The 24,263-nt window shown below is 30.2% G+C and overlaps 1 long non-coding RNA gene across 1 annotated transcript; it reads left to right on the forward strand.

Annotated features, from left to right (window-relative positions):
• The first annotated feature begins 4,554 nt into the window (after positions 1-4,554).
• On the forward strand, positions 4,555-10,712 carry LOC140439662 (uncharacterized). The gene is made up of 4 exons (XR_011950679.1): positions 4,555-5,204; positions 5,274-5,619; positions 6,286-6,449; positions 10,489-10,712. It is a non-coding gene; the product is annotated as an uncharacterized lncRNA (long non-coding RNA).
• The last annotated feature ends 13,551 nt before the right edge of the window (positions 10,713-24,263 follow it).

The raw sequence follows: 24,263 nt of genomic DNA on the forward strand, positions 1-24,263 counted from the left end.
GTCGCTTATTGTAGTTTTTCACTTGTTTATCCTTTATTTCGTTCTTTTTATTTTCAGTGTTTAGTTCTTTTGAAAAGTTTAATAAGCTTGGAAGCTGGGGCAAGTTAGATCTTAATTTTCTATTCATTAATAATTCAGAAGGTGAAACACCACATTCTAGGGGTGTACATCTGTATGCTAACAATGCCAAACTTAGGTCCTCTTTTTTATTTTTCTGAATTAATCTTTTTGCAATTTGTACAGTGCGCTCCACTCCACCGTTGCTCTGTGGCCAGTGTGGACTGCTCGTCTTATGAACAAAATTATATTCTTTTGAAAACTTTATAAATTTTGATGAAAATTGAGTACCACAGTCGGATCTAACTTCCTCTGGGATACCATAACGAGAGAAAATATCTTTAAGTTTAGGAATAATGGCATCTTCTGTCATATTGGTTAAAGTAAAAATTTCAAACCAATGTGAAAAGTAGTCAGTGGCAATCAAGTACCACTTATCATAACATTTAAACAAATCAACCCCCAGTTTTTGCCACGGCCTTTGTACAGTATTGTCTTTATGAAATGTTTCTCTATGATTTACTCTGTGTTCAACACATTGGGGACAATGTGTGACTAGGTTATTAATCTGGGATGACAAACCCAGCCACCAAACGCTCTGTTTGGCACGATCTCGACATTTTACAATTCCCATGTGGCCTGTATGAATAAATTCCAACACCTTGAGTTGAAGACTCTTAGGAATGATTATGCGAGACCCTTTTAAAAGTAATTGTTCCGAATAGGAAATTTCATATCTATATTGATAGTATGGCAACAATTCAAATGGCAATTTAGATCTTTCAGGCCAAGAAGACAAAGAATATTCTTTTAGTTTTTTACAAATATATTCATTTTCTTGTTCTGTTTTTATTAAATTCAAAAAATAATCTTTAATTGGTAAATTATGAATAATTGACTGCACATATGCTGCAGTTTCTGCAGTTAGTTCTTTATTAGCTAACGTATCTGTTTGTAAAGGGGCCCGACTTAAAGTATCTGCTACAATTAAATTTTTTCCCGGCGTGTAGATTACAGTATACTTGTATCGCATTAAGCGCATTCGAAATCTTTGCAAACGTGGCGTTAACTCATCTAAATTTTTAGTTTGCAGAATTTGTAGTAAAGGTTTATGGTCTGTTTCAAAAATTAGGTTAGGAACTCCTGAAATAAAATCGTAAAAATATTCTGCTGCCCAGGTAAGTGCAAGAGCTTCTTTCTCAATCTGAGCATATCGTGTTTCAGCTGAGTTCAGAAGCCTAGATGTAAAAGCCACTATTTCCCGAGTATGATCTACATTTTCTTGAAATAGACATGCACCTATACCAAAACAACTTGAGTCTGCACTAACAATTATGGTTTTATTAGCATCAAAAAACGCTAGATTTGGAGGGCTCTCTAACTTTTGTTTTAAAGTGCTGAAAGCTTTATCTTGTGCTGGACCCCACAAAAAGTTAATATATTTTTTTAGTAAATGTGTTAATGGTTCAAGAATCTCAGATTTATTATGAATGTATTTTGCAGCAAAATTAATCATACCCAGCCATCTTAACAGCTCGGTCTTATTTTTTGGTTCAGGAAAATCACGGATAGCTTTAACCCTATCTGGATCAATTAATATCCCTTGCTCAGAGACCATATGACCCAAGTATTTAGCTGTTTTCGTTGCTATAGAGCATTTGTTTTTATTTAGTGTAATACCTTCCTTATGAAGTTTTGTTAGGACTGTGTTCAAAATATTGTCATGTTCCTCTATTGTCCTTGCATGAATAAGAATGTCATCTATATGGACAACACAGCCTTCAATGCCAGTTAAGATTTTTGAAAATCTCATAGTAAAATACTCTGGGGCACAAGATATACCAAATGGAAGCCTTTTAAAGAAAAATCTGCCAAAAGGTGTTATAAAAGTTGTTAACAACTGACTTTCCTTATTCAATTTTATTTGGTAAAACCCACTTGTGGTATCCAATTTTGAGAAGAATTTAGACCCTTTCAACTGTGCTAGTGTATGAGATATTTTCCCGTGAGGAAAATGTGACCGTAACACGTTTTCATTAAGTTTAGTATAGTCACCACAAAGCCGTACACAATCTCCCTTGTCCACACAAACAATTGGGCTGACCCAAGAAGTAGGATCTTCAATGGGTTCAATTATCCCTAATTTTAGCAATCTATCAATTTCAATTCTTAATTTTGGTAACAGAGGTAAAGGAACAGTTCTGGGAACGCTCTGTACATAAGGTTTAGCATCTGGCTTAATTCTAATTGACATTTCTATTTTAAATTCACCTATATCACTAAAAATACCAGGAAATGTTTTAGCAACAGACTCTAAATTAAATTTTGAAAACATATTAGTACTCTTAGATTGATTACAATGAACAACATTGCAACTGATTTGATTTACCTGTTTAAGCTTACATTTAGAAAAATTTAGAACATTAAACCTAATGATTGACTCTCTGCTTAATATAGGTTGTCTCAACTTCCTAATACAATATATTGTTTCATCATTTGTAAAACCGTCATAAGTAAATTTTATATGTAGCTTACCCACTGTGTCCAATTTATGATCGTCCGCTGCACCAATTGCATCACATGCCACAATTTTACCCATATATTCTGGAGGTAATTTTTCATAGGGAAAACAGTTAACATCTGCTCCTGTATCCACAAAAAAAGGTACCTTAAATTTGTCATCCAATAAGATGTCTACATACCAACGATCCTTCTTGTCTAGGTACACTTGGCCAATAAAGGAATCTGTATGTACCACTTGATTTACTGAATCCCTTCCTTCGTCGTCTGTACTACTGCTACTGGTGGACCTTGAACACTTAACAGCTCTGACAGCTTTCTTCCTGCACATCACACTCCAATGACCTCTACGTGAACAAGATCTGCATTCAGAGAACTTGGCTGGACATTTCTCCCTATTTTTACATGTAGGTATGCCACAGTATCCACATCTGTAACCTTCCTTAACTTTCTCATGAGTTGTTTCTTGTTTAGCAAAACTCTTACCTTGATGTCTTTTATCACTACGCTCCCTGTAGTCCTGTTTAACTGCACTAACTGACTGCTCCTGTCTCATAATTCTATTTTGACTATCTTGAAGTTCAGCTTGGCGTGCTATTTGTATTGCCTTCTCTAGTGCCAAACCATCATTTAGTTGCATTCTTTCGCTCACCTTTTTATCAGCTATTCCGATAACAATCCTGTCACGAATTAACTCATCTTTAAGAGCTCCATAGCTACAGTGCTCTGCAAGAGTATGTAGACTTGAAATAAAGTTTCCCACAGGTTCTCCTGGCCTTTGTACCCTTGAATTAAATTGAAATCTCTCAAAGATTGTATTTCTTCGGGGAATAAAATGATTGTCGAAAATCTGCATTACGTCTTGAAAGGATGCATTCTCCCCTGGTTGATTTTGAAGTAAAATATCTTCTGCTTCATTTCTCATTAAATACAACAAAAGGTCTAGTTTATCCTTGTCAGATTTTTGTCCAAATCCACTTACAGACATATATCTCTCTACTCTTTTCTTCCATTGGTGCCATGTCTGGGGCTGTGTAAAATCAAATTCGCTTGGAGCCGAAATGTTCGCAAACACTTCTTTATTTATTTGGATAGGTGCATCCATTTTAAGGATTTTTAGGTCCCCTCTGATTTATAGGTTATGCATAAGACTAGCACTGCTGTCACGTTCGATCACTCTTTGCTTGTTTAATGTTAACAAAACAAAGCACCAGCTGCCACCATGTCGTGTTATCGAAGAGGGGTTACAAATAATAATCCTTACTTCACATAAACATCAGTTTATTCTCAACCCTAAAACATACCTCCATGCCCGAGCTTCGGCAACCTTCACCTGATCTGTCTAACCCCCGTCATCCGTGTTGCCTAACTCCGGCACCTATATCTTAAACTAGGCTAACAACACAGGGACAAACCAATTAAATGTTACAACTTACAACAATATACAAAATAGTGGTTAAGTACACAGTATTTTAAGATAATAAAATTAAATAATGTGGACTAAAAATATATTATGTATACAAACACATGCATGTACACATGTATATACATACATATATATATATATATATATATATATATATATATATATATATACATATATATATATATATATATATACATATATATATATATATATACATATATATATATATATATATATATATATATATATATATATATATATATATATATATATATATATACATATATATATATATATATATATATATATATATATATATATATATATATATATATATATATATATATATATGTATATATATATATATTGTTATGATATGTGAATTCGATGCAAGAAAACTACAAGTTGCTCTTATTTACCGGCTAGCTTTATGAAGATAAAAATAATTTTTTTAAGTTGATTAATTTGTAATATTGTTAAATTTAGAAATGCTTTTAATAAAAATTATTGAACGCCTGAAAATAAAAAAAATTTGACAAACATTTATTCTACTCACCTTGTATTCTCTAAATCTGTATTTTGAATTTAAATTTTTTTTTACTTATTTGTCTTAGAACATGCAGACTCTTAACTCAAGCGAGTTCTGTGACCTGTACTGCTTGATAAAGCTATATAAAATTATATAAAGCAAAAATCACCACACAAGAAGTTTTATTTTTAATGTACTGTGCAATTATTCACAAGTGATCAATTAAATATTACACAACGATATCTTGTATAATATATAAAAAAAATTATTTAAGATTCTTCCAATAAATAAGCCAATACTTAACCGTTTAATACTAATATGAATGGATTTAGATTTATGACGTAATACAATATTGAAGTAAGTATATGAAATTAGTGTTTTGTGAAGTTGCAACAAGAAATACTTGATCTAAGATCTAATACGTGTTTGTTTGTCAAAGTATTTATAACCTCACTTACTATCTTTTTAGAGCGAAAACAAAGGTTTATAATCCTTCAATTTTTTTAGTTTAACTGTTTTGTTTAATGATTTTAGTAAGCAAAAGAAACGGTGAATTATATTTGGTTAATATTACAAAAGCGATAATAAAATTTTTTGTGAACTTGACTTCAAATTATTTTGTTTTTTAACACAAAGATGATTTAGAATGATATAGGCTGCTTAAAAAAAAAGGTAAGATTATTTCTAAAGAAATTTCAAAACTTGCGTTTAACTTTATTAAAGTTCACTTTCGTCTTTCAGATAATCCCTTCTCTAAAAATTTTATGGAAATCTTCATTAACAAAGATTGCATCTTTCAGTGACGTCTTCCAATGGATTAGGGCCGCAAAACTATCAGAATTATCTCTCCAATGGTTGAGAAATATTTATAAGTACCCAAAATGAATTTTAAATGATCTTCAGTCAAAAATAAACACCAAACGGTCTCTTTATTCAGCGAGAATTCAAATGAGTGGAAAAACTCACCTTTCTGGTAGCTGTGGACCTCTTTATGATGACTGCTAACAATTCCCTTATCGGAAAATATACTGTTAATCTGCAGGCTTTGCTAAAATTTAATCAGAAACGATGGTTTCTTATCGGCAAGGTAATTTGAATATACTTTGTTATAATTCAGGACTTTTTTAAGGTTTTTTAAAATACTTTTGAAAAATTGTGACTGCTGAAAAATAATCAAAAATTTTCTGTCCTTTCGTAACTATTGATTTTCTATCTTTTATTTTTCATTGCTTACCAGATCTCCAAGCATTTTGACAATGTTTTTTAAGATCTGACAGGATTTTTGTATATTTTTGACATTTATGATTAAAATAAAAAATATTTTAAATTTTCATAAATTGTTAAATCTTGAGAACTATATTGACTTTTGAAATGAATTGAAACAAATACTAGAGAATTTAAGCATTCTTTTGACATATAATTTCTACAACAAATGATAATTTAAATATTAAAATTTTTACTAACAAATTTGACATACACCAATTTTAACATGAATTAGTTGCTTTTATTTTGCTTTTATTTAATTTTAAAGCTATCTGAAAGCATTTTTGATATTGAATCACTGAGAATTGTCTTCAGATTACCTGTCCATTAAAGATTATATCATTCTGAACTCTTATTTATGAGATATATCCTATTTCACCTCCTAACACGTTTTATTTTCTGAGCTCTATCCATGTTAACTGTATGTTTACTAACAAATTGAAACTTCTTACTTTGTGAATAAATGACTTAAATATTTTATCTGTTTTAGGACTGTTGAAGATTCTATTGACTTGTATATTTTAGAATTTGGATTATAATAAAAATTGTAATTAATTAATAAATACAAATTTATGGTTTTTATTTCCACTCGATCCGAAGTGGTTTGATATTTGCTTTTTGTATCTTTATGTTGTGGCTATATTGGCTTATTCTGTAAGTATCTCTTACATAAATAATATAATATATATATAACGAACAATAACTTAAGTTTAAATCATAATCAATTTCATGATCAACAATTGTTTTTGGTTTAAATTTTTTTTTTTTATATATTTTTTTTTTTATTGAAAAGTGTTTATCAACCAACTATAACTCAGTGGCTATAATAACTCACATATTAAAATAATCTTATTTCTATTATGCTGAATTTGTTTATAATAAACCAACTGGTTTTAATTATAATAATAATAAAATTATTTTGAAAACATTAATTAAATCTGGTGATACAATATAGTCCTTATTGGTTTGTTACATGTCTGTGAATTCTGCTTATTTTTGCTTTTAGTTTCTTTCTTATTGTTGAATCTAGTTTCAACTATTAAATTAACAACAATAATACAATTGTTTGAGTTAAATATATATGTGGTATATTCAATATTGTCATTTTGTTTTATGTTCATACTATTCATAAAAAAAAAACTGTTTAGGAGCTTTAATTTCATAAAAATTCTCCAAAAATTAATATTTCATATTTGACAATTTTTTTGGCAAATATCAAATATTCATTTTTCTTTGACTGGTTTTTTGCAAGTTGTGTGATTGTTTCTCTGAACGTCGACACAAGTGTATGTTTCAGTGATTTTATGAATGTGTGATGGTTAAAAACAATTAAATTTTTGATTCAGTTGCATATATATGGTATACAATTATGCTGCAGATAGTTTGAATGCTCTCTTTGAAAAAAAATAATAATTAGTTTTGTTCTTTTAATTTTGCATGTGTAAGCTTAAGTTGCTTTAGTTTGTTTTATTAATGCATGTTTTATTTTGAATATATAAAAAAAATATAGAGTTTAAGTTTTATTTAAGCCCGTGTGAGCTGCATTTTGTGGTTAGAGTGTAAGCTAGTTTGAATGTGACTTTATTATCATTCGGTTATTTTTAATAAGTTTTCGTTGAGGGTTGAGTTTATATTCTACTTTTGAATCCATTTTATAGTTGTTTCTCTTCCTTGGTTTCTTAGAGTTCTGCCATCTTCGTTTCAAATTTTTCCTCTCCAATCCTTCTTCTGTAATTCCATTCCAAGTTTTATTATTATACTGCATAATTATATCATTATAATCTTTCATAATTCATCATAATTCATATTATATTATATATCATATTCATAATCATAATATCCGCAATAATTCATATTTCATCATTTTTCATAAATAGCAGCATTATTATTATTATTATTCCATCTTCTGTATCCCATTCATGTCCTTTACTTAAAAAAAAATTGTTTCATTTTATAAATATAACTTAAAATTAATAATGTCTTCTTATTTCTTCACTTATTGTTCATATTTGTAAATGTCTTTTATGTTAAAAACTCCTCTAAGATACCCACTCTCAGGATATTTCAATAAATAACTATTTTCTCCATCTTCTGTTTCAACTTCATAAGGTCCCTCCAATGGTGGTAAAAGTTTGTTACAAATGTTATCTCTATAATTGCTTACCCTATGTGCTCTAATTAATACTAGTTCTCCTTTTTGAAATTTTTGGTTTGTTCTCATCTTCCTTTTGTTTTGTCTTTTCAAATATTTCTCTCCATTCTTGATGATTCTTAGTTTTACATCTTGACAAATTTGGTCATATTCAGGTTCTATTGAATTGCATACTATATTCGGTTGTATCAAAGAATACTTTTCTCATTATTCCCTTCTTTGCTTCATATAGTTTTTTGTTGTTTGCACCCACTAGATTAACCTTTGGAATTGAATAAAAATATTTTTGAAAATTTAATTCATTAATAACTTTATTGTCAATTAGTGAAACTTCAGAACCCGTGTCTATTAAAATTTTAACTTGTTTTTGAAAGAATTTACCCTGAATTAAAATTAACCCTTGCAAATTTTGATTTTTCTTTTCTTCCCCAAATGTTATGAACTCCCTTGGATGCTCATAGTGACATACGGCCGCATTTAGCAGGTGCTTTATTGAAAATTTGGTGATTGTGAATCTGTTGTGTATTGTGTGTCAAAGGGTTGTGATGGTGATGATGTGTTGAGTGTTTCAATTGGTGACTCTTGTTGACTGACGTCGGTGTATGATTGATGGTGACTTAGAAAATTCACTTGTCTTTTTTGGTTATTTCTATTTATATCTTCTAGACTTCTAGTGTTATGGTTTCGATTGTTTGTGTAGTTTTGATTTGACTGTTGTTGTGAATTGTTTGTCTGATTCTGTTGAATGGCACTGTTTGAAAATGCATGATTCATATTGCCATCGGAGTTAAAGTTTCTGTTGTTATTATTGTAATTATTTCTGTTAAAATTTCCGTTGTTTTGATTATTGTAATTACCGTTTTGATACCGTCCATTATTTCCATAGTTATTGTTGTTAGTTTGATTGTTACGATTATAGTTTTGGCGATTAAAGTTCTGATTATTTTGGTTGCGGTAGTTATTATTATTATTCCTAAAGTTCGAGTTATTATAGTTGTTGTTACCATTATTTTGTCTATAGTTATTGTTAAAATTACGATGATTATTGAAATTATTGCCGTTCTGATTATTGTTTCTGCTGTAGTTATTGCTCCCCTTGAAGTTGTTATTATTATTATTATTTGCTTGGTCATTGTTTTGATACATGGGGTTTCGTTGCTCATGCATCATCAAAAATTGGCACAGTTTGTCTATTTCTTTAAAGTTGTATAACATCATGATATCTTCCAATGTCCGATCAAAGTGTTGCACGATACAACCCACAATGTATTCTTCGTTAAAACCACAGTCTAAGTATTGAGCTGTGCTGTAAATTTGCATGGCGTACCGGTGGTATGACATGCTACGATTTGGGTTGTATTTGCCACTTAACAGCTCGTTTTTGATTGAACGCTGTTGTGCTTGACCCCAGAAATATTCACTGAATTTGGTCGCAAAGTCTTCCAGATCCACCAACTCATTTTCTTTGTTCGAAAACCATAGTAACGCCTCATCCGTCATCTGGTTTCTGATGAATTCTTTAAAGTCTTCGAAATTTCTGTAAGATGCATATCTGTGCCTAAGGAATTTCATGAAAGGTACTGGATGCTGCTGTTTTATTCTTCCACTAAAATAGATTTTACAATCTCTTTCGACCGTTTGTACAACCGGCCTTGCATCCAATTCCTTCTGTGTCACTTCTTTAAGAGACTCTTGTACTCTCCCAATTTCTTTCTCCATTATCTCTTTGGTCTTATTCATATTTTCATCTATTTCATCTTCTTTTTTCTTCCACTGTTCATTAATGTCTCGTCGAAATATCTCTTCCTTCTGCTCAATATGATGCTCCAGCTGTACTGCCAACACTCCCATTTGTTCGTCAATATCTTCGAACTTTTTTTGGTTATTTTGTTGTTCTAGCTTCAAATTTTGTTCCATTAATTCAATCTTTTTATTTTGAGTTTCATTATTCTTTTCCAGCTGTGCCGATAACACTTCCATTTGTTCTTTGCACTGCTCTTCCATCTTGGCCATTTCTAGGGTTAACTCTTCTTTTACTTCTTCTATCTTCTTTCCCAACTTATCCTCAACCTGTTGTGCCATCTGTTGTATTTTGTCATCAAAATTTTGTGTTATTTCCCGTTTTATTTCTTTTTTTGTATCTTCAAGTTCTTTTGTCATATGTTGTTTATTTTCTTCTGCTTTCTGGTTTATATTTTGCTCAGTTTTTTTTATTTCCTGTAACAAAATTGCCATCATCTTGTGAAAGTCCAATTCATCCTTCTTTACGGGCTGAGCTTGGTCTCCACTTGCCATTTGCCTTTCCATTTGTGCTTCTTCTGGCTGTCTTTTCTCCTCCATTGTCTCCTGTACTTCTTCAGTCTCTTTAATTTGTTCTTCGGTTCTGTCTGTCACTTCCTGTTCTTCTTCTACGTTCTTATGTGATCTAGTCTTTCTTTTGTCCATGTTTATTTTTATTTAATTTCAATTCACTCAATAAACTTATTATCTACACAAATTATACTCTTAACACCCTGTATATTATGTTATTAAATGTTTAAGGTACACCACTGGTTAATACTTTGTTATAATGCACTACCTGTCACCGTCCAAATACACAGCCACACGTTGGGCTCGCCAAATTGTTATGATATGTGAATTCGATGCAAGAAAACTACAAGTTGCTCTTATTTACCGGCTAGCTTTATGAAGATAAAAATAATTTTTTTAAGTTGATTAATTTGTAATATTGTTAAATTTAGAAATGCTTTTAATAAAAATTATTGAACGCCTGAAAATAAAAAAAATTTGACAAACATTTATTCTACTCACCTTGTATTCTCTAAATCTGTATTTTGAATTTAAATTTTTTTTTACTTATTTGTCTTAGAACATGCAGACTCTTAACTCAAGCGAGTTCTGTGACCTGTACTGCTTGATAAAGCTATATAAAATTATATAAAGCAAAAATCACCACACAAGAAGTTTTATTTTTAATGTACTGTGCAATTATTCACAAGTGATCAATTAAATATTACACAACGATATCTTGTATAATATATAAAAAAAATTATTTAAGATTCTTCCAATAAATAAGCCAATACTTAACCGTTTAATACTAATATGAATGGATTTAGATTTATGACGTAATACAATATTGAAGTAAGTATATGAAATTAGTGTTTTGTGAAGTTGCAACAAGAAATACTTGATCTAAGATCTAATACGTGTTTGTTTGTCAAAGTATTTATAACCTCACTTACTATCTTTTTAGAGCGAAAACAAAGGTTTATAATCCTTCAATTTTTTTAGTTTAACTGTTTTGTTTAATGATTTTAGTAAGCAAAAGAAACGGTGAATTATATTTGGTTAATATTACAAAAGCGATAATAAAATTTTTTGTGAACTTGACTTCAAATTATTTTGTTTTTTAACACAAAGATGATTTAGAATGATATAGGCTGCTTAAAAAAAAAAGGTAAGATTATTTCTAAAGAAATTTCAAAACTTGCGTTTAACTTTATTAAAGTTCACTTTCGTCTTTCAGATAATCCCTTCTCTAAAAATTTTATGGAAATCTTCATTAACAAAGATTGCATCTTTCAGTGACGTCTTCCAATGGATTAGGGCCGCAAAACTATCAGAATTATCTCTCCAATGGTTGAGAAATATTTATAAGTACCCAAAATGAATTTTAAATGATCTTCAGTCAAAAATAAACACCAAACGGTCTCTTTATTCAGCGAGAATTCAAATGAGTGGAAAAACTCACCTTTCTGGTAGCTGTGGACCTCTTTATGATGACTGCTAACAATTCCCTTATCGGAAAATATACTGTTAATCTGCAGGCTTTGCTAAAATTTAATCAGAAACGATGGTTTCTTATCGGCAAGGTAATTTGAATATACTTTGTTATAATTCAGGACTTTTTTAAGGTTTTTTAAAATACTTTTGAAAAATTGTGACTGCTGAAAAATAATCAAAAATTTTCTGTCCTTTCGTAACTATTGATTTTCTATCTTTTATTTTTCATTGCTTACCAGATCTCCAAGCATTTTGACAATGTTTTTTAAGATCTGACAGGATTTTTGTATATTTTTGACATTTATGATTAAAATAAAAAATATTTTAAATTTTCATAAATTGTTAAATCTTGAGAACTATATTGACTTTTGAAATGAATTGAAACAAATACTAGAGAATTTAAGCATTCTTTTGACATATAATTTCTACAACAAATGATAATTTAAATATTAAAATTTTTACTAACAAATTTGACATACACCAATTTTAACATGAATTAGTTGCTTTTATTTTGCTTTTATTTAATTTTAAAGCTATCTGAAAGCATTTTTGATATTGAATCACTGAGAATTGTCTTCAGATTACCTGTCCATTAAAGATTATATCATTCTGAACTCTTATTTATGAGATATATCCTATTTCACCTCCTAACACGTTTTATTTTCTGAGCTCTATCCATGTTAACTGTATGTTTACTAACAAATTGAAACTTCTTACTTTGTGAATAAATGACTTAAATATTTTATCTGTTTTAGGACTGTTGAAGATTCTATTGACTTGTATATTTTAGAATTTGGATTATAATAAAAATTGTAATTAATTAATAAATACAAATTTATGGTTTTTATTTCCACTCGATCCGAAGTGGTTTGATATTTGCTTTTTGTATCTTTATGTTGTGGCTATATTGGCTTATTCTGTAAGTATCTCTTACATAAATAATATAATATATATATAACGAACAATAACTTAAGTTTAAATCATAATCAATTTCATGATCAACAATTGTTTTTGGTTTAAATTTTTTTTTTTATATATTTTTTTTTTTTATTGAAAAGTGTTTATCAACCAACTATAACTCAGTGGCTATAATAACTCACATATTAAAAGAATCTTATTTCTATTATGCTGAATTTGTTTATAATAAACCAACTGGTTTTAATTATAATAATAATAAAATTATTTTGAAAACATTAATTAAATCTGGTGATACAATATAGTCCTTATTGGTTTGTTACATGTCTGTGAATTCTGCTTATTTTTGCTTTTAGTTTCTTTCTTATTGTTGAATCTAGTTTCAACTATTAAATTAACAACAATAATACAATTGTTTGAGTTAAATATATATGTGGTATATTCAATATTGTCATTTTGTTTTATGTTCATACTATTCATAAAAAAAAAAACTGTTTAGGAGCTTTAATTTCATAACAATATATATATATATATATAAACTCCTGGACAAAATTAACGCACCACTCATATTTTTCTCAATAATCTTTATTTATTGATAATTTACTGTACGACTGTACTGTAAGTTGCCTATGGACCTTGTTTGACAGTGACAATTGTTATGTAAGCTAACAATAGTCTTGTTTTAGCAATAGTTTGTATTAAACTTCGTTTTAGTCTAAAAGTGAGTTAAACTTTTCATAAAAAGTGCCGATTAAAGCAAAGTGCTTGTGAGAAATAAGCTTTTTATTGTGACATTTTTCATCACATGCATGTTTAGAAGTTCATTTGCATAAAAATCAAATAAAAAAATGAACTGCCAAAGAAATTTGCCAATGGAGGAGGCAGTGCGAGCATCGACTTTCCTAGATGAAGGATATTCAATTGCGATACGTTGCAGGTTTTTTAGGAACACACCATTCCAGCATCAGTCGCAAGGTGAGGCAATATAATGAAACAGGGTCGTACCATCGAAGACCAGGGCAAGGGCGAAAACGTTGCACTAATCAAATTGGTGATCGTTTTTTGAGACAACGTGCTCTCTAAGATAGGAGAGTCACCAGAAATTTGCTGAAAAGTGAACTAGCAGATGTTCGAAATGTCGCGATATCGTCTCGAATAGTTAGAAGACCTTTACATGAAGCAGAATTGAGTAACAGAAAACCGGCCAAAGAACCATTGCTTACCAGAGAACACAGGGTTCAGAGACTGAATTTTGCAAGATTGCATCAAAATTGGACCATCGATGATTGGAAACGAGTTCTTTTCTTTAATGGGACTAGTAAGCCTAAAAGCTCCAGATAGTCGTGAGCGTGTCTGGCGAAGGCGAGGAGAAAGGTTTGCCAGCTGTAATATCTCTCCTAAAGTACCTTTTGGTGGTGGCCCTAAAATGTTTTGGGGGGAATTTGTTTTGAAGCTCGTACGGAGTTGGTCCCCATACATACGAGGTCTATGAATGCCCATTATTACTTAGATAACGTTATTGTCGAACATGTAATGCCTTTTGCTCCGTTTCTTGGACCTAATTTTTTATTCATGCAAGACAACGCTCGTCCTCATGTGGCTCGACAGGTTATTGGCTACCTAAATGATGTTGATATTCCATTATTAGAGTGGCCACCTAACAGTCCGGGCATGAATCCTATAGAGCATCTATGGGACTATTTCAAAAAAAAGATTCAAAGTCGTAGACCCTCTATTGCCAATCACATCCAACTCGTTGAGGCCGTTATTGAAGAATGAGAGAATATTCCGCAAGCTTTTGTTGAACATTTTATATCAAGGATGACTCGACGCATAAATGCAGTCATAAGAAGTAGGGGAGGGCCTACACAGTATTAGTGTTGATCCAGATGCATTTTATTGTGTTACTTAACTGATTTTTTTCTTCTTGCAATTTGGAGATGCAAGCTTATTTACGCGTTTCCGGCAAAAAAAATTTTTAAGGAAACAATAAGGTAAATTAAGGTCATGGTAAAGTCATGTTGGACTTATTTGTAGGTGTTTATTATTATTTCAATGTAACTTAGTTTTATTTTTTGTTCATATTGTAAATATTTAGATTAATTAAAGTGGTGCGTTAATTTTGTCCAGGAGTTTATATATATACATATATATATATATATATATATATATATATATATATATATATATATATATATATATATATATATATATATATATATATATATCTATATATATATATATATATATATATATATATATATATATATATATAGATCTTCAATCTAGGGGAAGAGGAGTTATAGAGCGACGCCTATGGGTTTATCCAGGCCATGGACTCAGGAGTGCTGACATTGTCAAAGACATTGAACTTAGGAGTGCTGACGCTATGTTTCGTAATATTGTGAATTGTATAATTGCAAATGTACATGTTTTATTTTAACTAATATTTTATTCAGTTTAGAATCTGATTTTATTGTAATTAGTCGTTTTAGCTCTAATAAATTCTTTTTTAAAAAAGGACTTTTGGCATTCCCAAATTTGAGTGGCGCAGTCAGTAGCTATCCGCAGTCAGTGTTATATTCCTGTGGGTGGATTGAGTAGCCCTTTATAACAGGAATCGTGTTAAGTGGACTTTTCGAGTGAATATCGAAGATACCTGCCTAGTCAAACCTTCTGAGTGAACCAGCTTACATGGAGTGGACAATTCTTCTCTGGTAAGTGCTTATGTCGTATAGAGAGCCTAAAATTCTAATAAATTCTGATTCATCAGACTCAGATTCTGACTCAAAACTCCCTATTAAAGATAATTTTTGTTCTTATTCCTCCTTAATAAATAATCGTACTTTTAATTTAAATTTTTACTTAAAAAATAAAATAAAAATGGCAATCCCACAGTTAAAAAAGGAATATCTAGACATGATTCCAGATTTCCACGGAGAAAATACATTACTTCCTAGATTCGTGGAAATCTGTGAAAAATTGATTAATAAATTTTATAATACAGTTGATTCAGATGATTTTCAGAATGAATACCTTATGTCTAGCATATTAGCAAAAGTAAAAGGTGAAGCTGCTATTAACATTTCAGCATGTGTAGTTAGGACCTGGCAAGATCTTAAAGATGCCTTGCTAAATACATACGCTGATAAAAGAGATATTTACACTCTTAGTATAGAAATGTCAGAATTAAAGCAAAATAATGAAACTCTCTTTGAATTCTTTAATAAAGTCCAACATCTTTTGAATTTACAAATATCTTTAATTACTACACGTTCTAATGACCAAGAATTGTTAATTTTATCAAACTATTTTAGAAATTTAGCCCTACGAGTATTATTACGTGGTCTAAAAGAACCACTTGGCACCTTCATGCGAACTAAAAACCCTAAAGATTTAAATTCTGCACTAAGTATTTTAACTAACGATTTTCAAATTTATTTAAATGAAAATAATTCTTCACAATCTAGGCAAACAAAGCCAAATTTCCAAAATAATCGTAATCCAAGACCAAATCTTAACTTTCAACAAAAATTTCCTCAAACGAATAGATCCTTTACATTCAATGAACCTAGACAAAGAATTCAAGCCCCACCTATAACAAACTCCACACAATTTCAACAAACAAGACAACCATTAGCATCAACCTCTTTTTCAAATAATAACAGAGGAACTAATATTTTTACAAATAACAGAAGTAGTAATGTCTTTAAATCAAATCCAAATCAAAGATTTCAAGTCCCAACTCCAATGAGTACCACTAGTCAAAATACTTTTAGACCAACAAATTTTGGAAATTAAAGACACTTCAATAATACATTTTCAAGTCAACCACAAAATACCATAGCTGAGGAGCTACATAATATTGGCGATACCGAGGAAGTTGAATTAACTAATGAGAATCATTTTTTAGAGAACAAAGCCTCGGAAAATCCATAATTACTCAAGTTGAACTTTTAAATCTGATAAATAACGAAAGTGAATTGCCGTACATTGTATTTCCTGAGCATAATCTTAAAGTACTAATAGACACTGGGAGCACAAAATCGTTTGTAACCCCAGAAGTCGCTGAAAAATATTTTAAAAATTCAATTTTTCGTAAACCCTTTCAAATTTCAACAGCACTTGGACCAAAACAAGAAAATTACTGTACTGAAATTCCCTTATCGAAAATTTTTAATACTAAAAATAAATTAAATTTAAGTTATTGCGTTTTTAAATTCCATGACTATTTTCACTGCTTATTAGGCCTCGATAATTTAAAAAAATTAAATGCAAAAATTGATTTGGCCAATAACGTTTTAATTACTTCGCAGAGTAAGATAAAATTGAATTATTATAAAGCCGGGAACAGTGGCAATACGAATTGTATAGTAGTGCCGCCACGAACCGAGCAAGTTATCAGTTTAAATGTTGAAAATATAAAAAATGGCGATGTAATTATACCATATACACAAATCGGTAAATTAGAAATTCCGGAATGCCTTACGACGGTAGAAAACAATAAGGCTATTTGCACGATTTTGAATTCTTCTGAATCTTATTTTAAATTGGATGTAACTTCCCCAATCATGGTGGAAAAGTTCGCTGAATACGAACAAATTTTAAATCCAAATTTTAATTCCATAAATGCTGAAGAATTCAAATTCGATATTTCTAAAGTTCGAACAGATCATATGAATTTTGAGGAAAGAAATTCAATATTAAAGTTAATAAAAGAGTATTCCGATATCTTTCATGTCGAAGGTAATCAATTAACTTTTACTAATAAAATTAAACATACAATAAAAACAACAAACGATATACCAGTATATTCAAAATCCTATAGATATCCAGAAATTTATAGGAAGGAAGTGCAAAATCAAATCCAGAACCTGCTGGATCAAGATATTATTAGACCTTCGGATTCCCCTTGGTCATCTCCTATATGGGTGGTCCCAAAAAAAATGGACGCCTCCAAGAAACCTAAGTTTAGAGTCGTGATAGATTAGCGACGTCTTAATGCTATCACACTTGGTGATAGATACCCTTTACCTAACATTAGTGACCTATTGGATAAACTTGGACGGTGTCAATACTTTACGACACTCGACCTCGCTTCAGGGTTTCATCAAATCGAGATGGATGAAAGCGACATTCAAAAAACTGCATTTAATACAGAAAATGGTCACTACGAATTTTTGCGAATGCCTTTCGGACTCCGTAACGCCCCAGCGACATTCCAACGGGTTATGGATAATATCCTAAGAGGTATACAAAATGAAAAATGTTTGGTTTATCTTGACGATATAATTATATTTAGTACAAGTCTTCAGGAGCATCTAGTTAATTTAAAAGAAGTGTTTCAAAGATTAAGAGAATCAAATTTCAAAATTCAAATAGATAAATCTGAGTTTTTAAAAAAGGAAGTAGCATATTTAGGTCATATCGTAACGCCAGAAGGTGTTAAGCCGAACCCAGACAAAATAAAAGCGATAAAAAATTTTCCAATACCCAAAAATACTAAACAATCAAAAGGATTTTTAGGACTTTTAGGTTATTATAGAAAATTTATTAAAGATTTTTCTAAACTTACTAAACCACTAACTACTCGCCTGAAGAAAAATGCTGAAATTATTGTAAGTGATTCAGATTACATCCAATGTTTTGAAACTTGTAAACAACTTCTCATAAATGAACCCATATTACAGTATCCTGACTTCTCCCGTCCTTTCAATCTCACTACAGATGCTAGTAATTTTGCGCTAGGAGCCGTACTTAGTCAAGGAAAGATTGGATCCGACTTGCCAATTGCTTATGCAAGCAGAACTTTGAACAACTCAGAAATCAATTACTCAACAATTGAGAAAGAGTTACTGGCAATAGTATGAGCTGGCAAATATTTTCGCCCGTATTTATTTGGACGACGCTTTACTATTATTACTGATCATAAACCACTACAGTGGTTATTTTCATTAAAAGATCCCAACTCCAAACTAGTAAGATGGCGCTTGAAGCTAGAAGAATATGATTATGAAATCATTTATAAAAAAGGATCTTTAAATACAAATTGTGATACATTATCCAGAATAGAGCTAAACGTCAATGAAACAAAAAATTTGGAAAACACAAAAAATATTTTTGAATATATGGAAACACTTAATGAACAAGCTCAACAAGATCCTAATAATGAACCAGATACAGAATCGCTGATTGTTGAAATAGATGAAGATAATAGACAAGAAGAAAATCCTGATGACGGTGAGACGATACACACCAATGTAGAAAATCCTACCCCCGGAATTCCTATTTCCGAAAACCCTGTAAACACGGGAATTAACCAAATTTTTATCTCTGAAGTTAACTTTAATCCTGCTAGTCCCACTATAATCAAATTATTTGATAAAAGACAAAGAATTCTTGTCCAGTTCTCAAAAAACAATTTTGAGCGTGATGTTATTGATTTTATTAAAGAATATACCATACCCAAAATAAAATATCACCTTTATTTTGAAGACCCAGTATATGAGAAATTTAGCGTTGTTATCCAAAAATATTTTAAAAATTCTCAAATATCATTTATTAATTGCACCAAGAAACTTATCGATGTTCCTATAAACGAAATTAAAGAAATAATTCAAAACTATCATGAAGGCAAGCAAAATCATAGAGGTTTAGATGAAACGGATAACCGAATTAAATCATTATATTATTGGCCCAATCAACGAGCTTCTATACAAACTTATATTAATGAATGCGAAATATGCCAAATAACAAAATATGATAGAAATCCCATAAAGCCAATATTTAGTATTACTCCTACAGCAATTAAGCCATTTCAGATTTTACATTTAGATTCCATAACTCTTGAAAATACCAAATTTCTAACGATAGTCGATTCTTTCTCTAAATATGCCCAACTTTATAAACTTAATTCTGCTCAAGGTATCGAAGTAGCAAATGCTTTGATTAGATTCTTTACTCACCATAGTATTCCAGAACAAATCATTTCAGATAATGGTACAGAACTAAAAAATTCAGTCATTAAAGACTTATTAGCATTACACAAGGTAAAAATCCACTTTATTTCCTCCCAGCATCCAGAATCAAATGGTATAGCTGAAAGATTTCATTCAACTATTATAGAACATATCAGGTTACTAAACAATCAAAATGATTATAAATCCGACCCAATAGAACAAAAAGTAAACTATGCATTATTAGCTTACAACAGTACTATCCACGCCGTAACAAAAATGAAACCCCATGAACTAGTCACGGGACATTTAGACATCAACTCCCCATTTAACATTGACCTAGAGCAACAATTAATTAATAATTATATTTCTAATCATAAGGATAAAATGAAATTACTATATTCTAATATTAACAAAAAACTTCAAGAAAACAAAGCAAAAGTTATAAATAAAGCAAATGAAACACGCGAGGAATTACCAAATGAAATTCCTACCGAAGTATTTGTGCGAAACAGACAAATAAAAGGAAAAACTAAAAATAAATATCAAAAAGAAAATATTAAATCCATTAATAAATTTAAGAAAACAGCAAAACTCATTAAGCGGCATAAAAATACTACCGAAAACATTCACCTTTCAAATGTAAAACGACTTAAACGGAAACCTTATATTTTTCCAGGTTCGTCACAATCGGACATACAACAGCCGAAATAAAGGATATCACCCACAACCTAGGCATTTTACCTATAAAATTAGGAACCGCAAAACTCCAAAAATCTAGTCATACATTTGTACATTTTTATAATTTAAAACCACTTGTAAGTGAATATGACAACCTGAACAAGCAATTTGAGTATCTTAAAAATAACATTTCTAACAGCGAATTCTTTAGATCAGAGACGTACAACTACGTTAATATTATTCAATATATCAAAAATAGCATACAAGAAAAATTTAGCGGTCTAAATATTCATATTAATTTAACAAGAAGGAAAAGAGGCTTGATTAATGGCTTGGGTTCAATAGTAAAAGCAATCACAGGTAATTTAGACGCCGAAGATGGCGAGAAGATAAATTTAATACTAGAACATTTAAAAACTGATCAACTAAAATTAGAACATCAGATACTTAATCAATATTCTCTTAGTCAACAAATCATAGATAACTTCAATAAAACCATTCAAGATATTCACACAAATGAAATAATCCTTAAAACAAAGATTTTTGAAATAAAAGACATTGTCGATTTTCAAACCAAATTTGAGAACGTTATTTATCAAAAGACATGTTCAATGAACTCATTATCACATATAATTCCATACTTGATGTAATGGAAACTGTAGAAAATTCTATTACTTTTTGTAAGCTCAAAACCTTACACCCTAGTATTATCAAATCTAGTGATCTATTTCGAGAGTTACAAAGAATCTCTTTATTTTACAAAACACAATTACCATTTGAATTAAAACACGAAAATATTTTAGATTTTGAATCCATTCTGGAAATCACCTGTAAAATAGAGGAAAACCAAATTCAATATTTTCTAACAATTCCTATCGATTTTGAGAACATCTTTGATCTCTACTATTTATTACCTATACCCACACAAATTGAGTCAGAATTTGCAATAATAATACCTAATACAAGATATTTGCTAAAAAATAAAAATACAATAATACCTCTCAACGACATCTGCACCCACGGTAAAATTTTCCATTGTCCAAGCCGTCTACAAAATAACCAAGAACACATATGCGAAAAGGAAATAATCTTACAAGAAAACTCCAGTAATTGTCAATATATTAAGGCAGACATCCAAGGCAATCACATCGAAATCATACCAGAGATGAACCAGTTTTTGGCAATATTTCCTATGGAGGAAAAATTAACTTTCAAATGCTCTGAAGGAATTCAAATTAAAACACTGACAGGCATCTTTCTGATCGAAAATACACAGTGTACAATCCTTTTCAGAAACCAAGAATTGTTGTTCCAAGATCGAACCTTTGGACAACCAATATTAATCACCGAGCCGAAATTAAAGTTTAAAGAGTTAAGCGTTTCACCTATGAAAATAACTTTGAAGAATTTAAAATTTGAAAAAAAAAATCCCACAAACAGAATCACACCCATCATGGAACAAAGAGAAAATTACCACATTCCCAGCATTTGGACGATCATATTATATCTTGCCATCGTTGTAATAATCATCTACATTATCTATAAGAAAATAACGATAAGAACAAGAAAAGAAACCAAAAGAAAGGAAGACATAAGAATGTCAAACATACAGGACCCAGACGATTCCAGTTCGAAAATTCACCTCCCACAAGGAGCTTCAATCTAGGGGAAGAGGAGTTATAGAGCGACGCCTATGGGTTTATTCAGGCCATGGACTCAGGAGTGCTGACATTGTCAAAGACATTGAACTTAGGAGTGCTGACGCTATGTTTCGTAATATTGTGAATTGTATAATTGCAAATGTACATGTTTTATTTTAACTAATATTTTATTCAGTTTAGAATCTGATTTTATTGTAATTAGTCGTTTTAGCTCTAATAAATTGTGTTTAAAAAAGGACTTTTGGCATTCCTAAATTTGAGTTATATATATATATATATATATATATATATATATATATATATATATAATTAAACATGTAATTGAAAATTAAATTTTAAAACCTATAAACCCAACAGTTAGTTCTATGATTCTAAGATCCAGCACTATAAAGATGGAAAAATAACATTAAAATAAAAAAATATGTAACCTAGTTACAATAAAAACATGAAGTATTTTACAAAGTTAAGTTTCCAAACTCTATGGTACCAGTAACTCTTTTCTACTAATATTTATATATTTATTGAGAGACATTAAATACATTTACATTGTTTAACAAAGATAAGTATCTATTCAGTGGGCTATTAGCACCATAGGTTGTTCTACAAAATGGAACATTAAAAGTACATAGATGAGGCAAACCAATTAAATGTTACAACTTACAATAATATACAAAATAGTGGTTAAGTACACAGTATTTTAAGATAATAAAATTAAATAATGTGGACTAAAAATATATTATGTATACAAACACATGCATGTACACATGTATATACATACATACATATATATATATATATATATATATATATATATATATATATATATATATATATATATATATATATATATATATATATATATATATGTTAAGAATAGGTTGGTAGGTAAAGACCTTATTAAATGAAAAGAAAGTATTACCAGTGATTGAAAGTATAGACCCAACAGAGAGAGAAAATTTTACAGATGAAAATACAAAAGCAAAATCGATTATAGTTCAATGTGTTACAGATAAACATTTAGACATTATAAAAGATGCCAAAACCGCTAAAGACATGATGAAAGCACTTGAAGACGTTTTTGAGAGAAAAAGTATATTCACCAAGCTTACATTAAAAAAGAAGCTAGACTTTGAAGTGTAAAAGAGATCAAAAACTGGAAGACCATTTTATGAATTTTGACAGAATTATAAGAGAACTGGAAGGTGTAGGTAGTAATAAGCGTCCATATTCTTTGGTAGTAAGATAGATGAATCAGACAAAGTATGTCATCTTCTATTAACCCTTAATGAAGAGTATGAATCAGTAATTACAGCAATAGAAACATTAAACACTGAGGTAACTATGGAAAACCACATACTATGAACAATGAGGCAGCATTCAAAGTAAGTGATATTAAATGCTTCAAATGTGGTAAAATGAGCCATAAATCATATGAGTGTAGAAGCAGAACTTCAATTGTTAAAAACCAGAGTAGAGGAATTAGTAGTTCCAGAAGACGTGCATTTTATAGAGGTGCCAATACAAATAGAAGTAACTCTGAGCATGCAGGTTATGTAGAAGAAGAATTAGGTTTTATTGCGATAAATGCCATTAATGATGATGTTGAAAACCAGAATATGTCCAGTGGTGTTACTAGTAGTGAAGAAATAGTGCGAAATGAAGAGACAGTTTATCCTGCAATGAACTGTGGTACACTTAATGAGGTACATTTTGTTTTACATTCAGGTTGTACACAAAAATTTTTGTCAGATCAACTTGTGGACTATATGATTGATGTAACAAATTTGGATAAAACAAGTTTTGTACAAATTGCAGATGGTTACAAATTGAAATCAACTAAAAAAGGTAAACTTAGAGGAATGTGTGAGGGAAGAAAAGTAAGTATTAATGGTTTAATTGTTTCAAACTTGAAACATAACTTAATTTCTGTTTCACAATTAACTGAAAAGGGTTTTATTTAAAAATGATTGTGCGCTTATTATTGGAAAAACATATACTGTTGAATGTCCTAAAGTAAATAATTTGTATCTTTTTAAGTTAGAAATAGAATGTGTGGCTTTAAATGTAAATGTTTTAGATAAAACTGAGTTTAATAGAATCATTTGGCATAGACGCTTGGGGCATTTGAATCATTTAGGCTTAAAAATTTTACAATTACCTTTTTCAAAAGAACCATGTGAAAGTTGTATTCAGGGTAAAAGTACAAGACGAAGCTTTCATAGTAAAGAAAAGAAAAGCAAAAGAATTGGTGATTTAATACATTCAGATATAGCAGGGCCAGTTGCTAACCCTACTTTAGATGGAGAAAAATATTTTCAGG

Source organism: Diabrotica undecimpunctata, chromosome 1 (genome assembly GCF_040954645.1).
Source record: "Diabrotica undecimpunctata isolate CICGRU chromosome 1, icDiaUnde3, whole genome shotgun sequence".
NCBI lineage: Eukaryota > Metazoa > Arthropoda > Insecta > Coleoptera > Chrysomelidae > Diabrotica > Diabrotica undecimpunctata.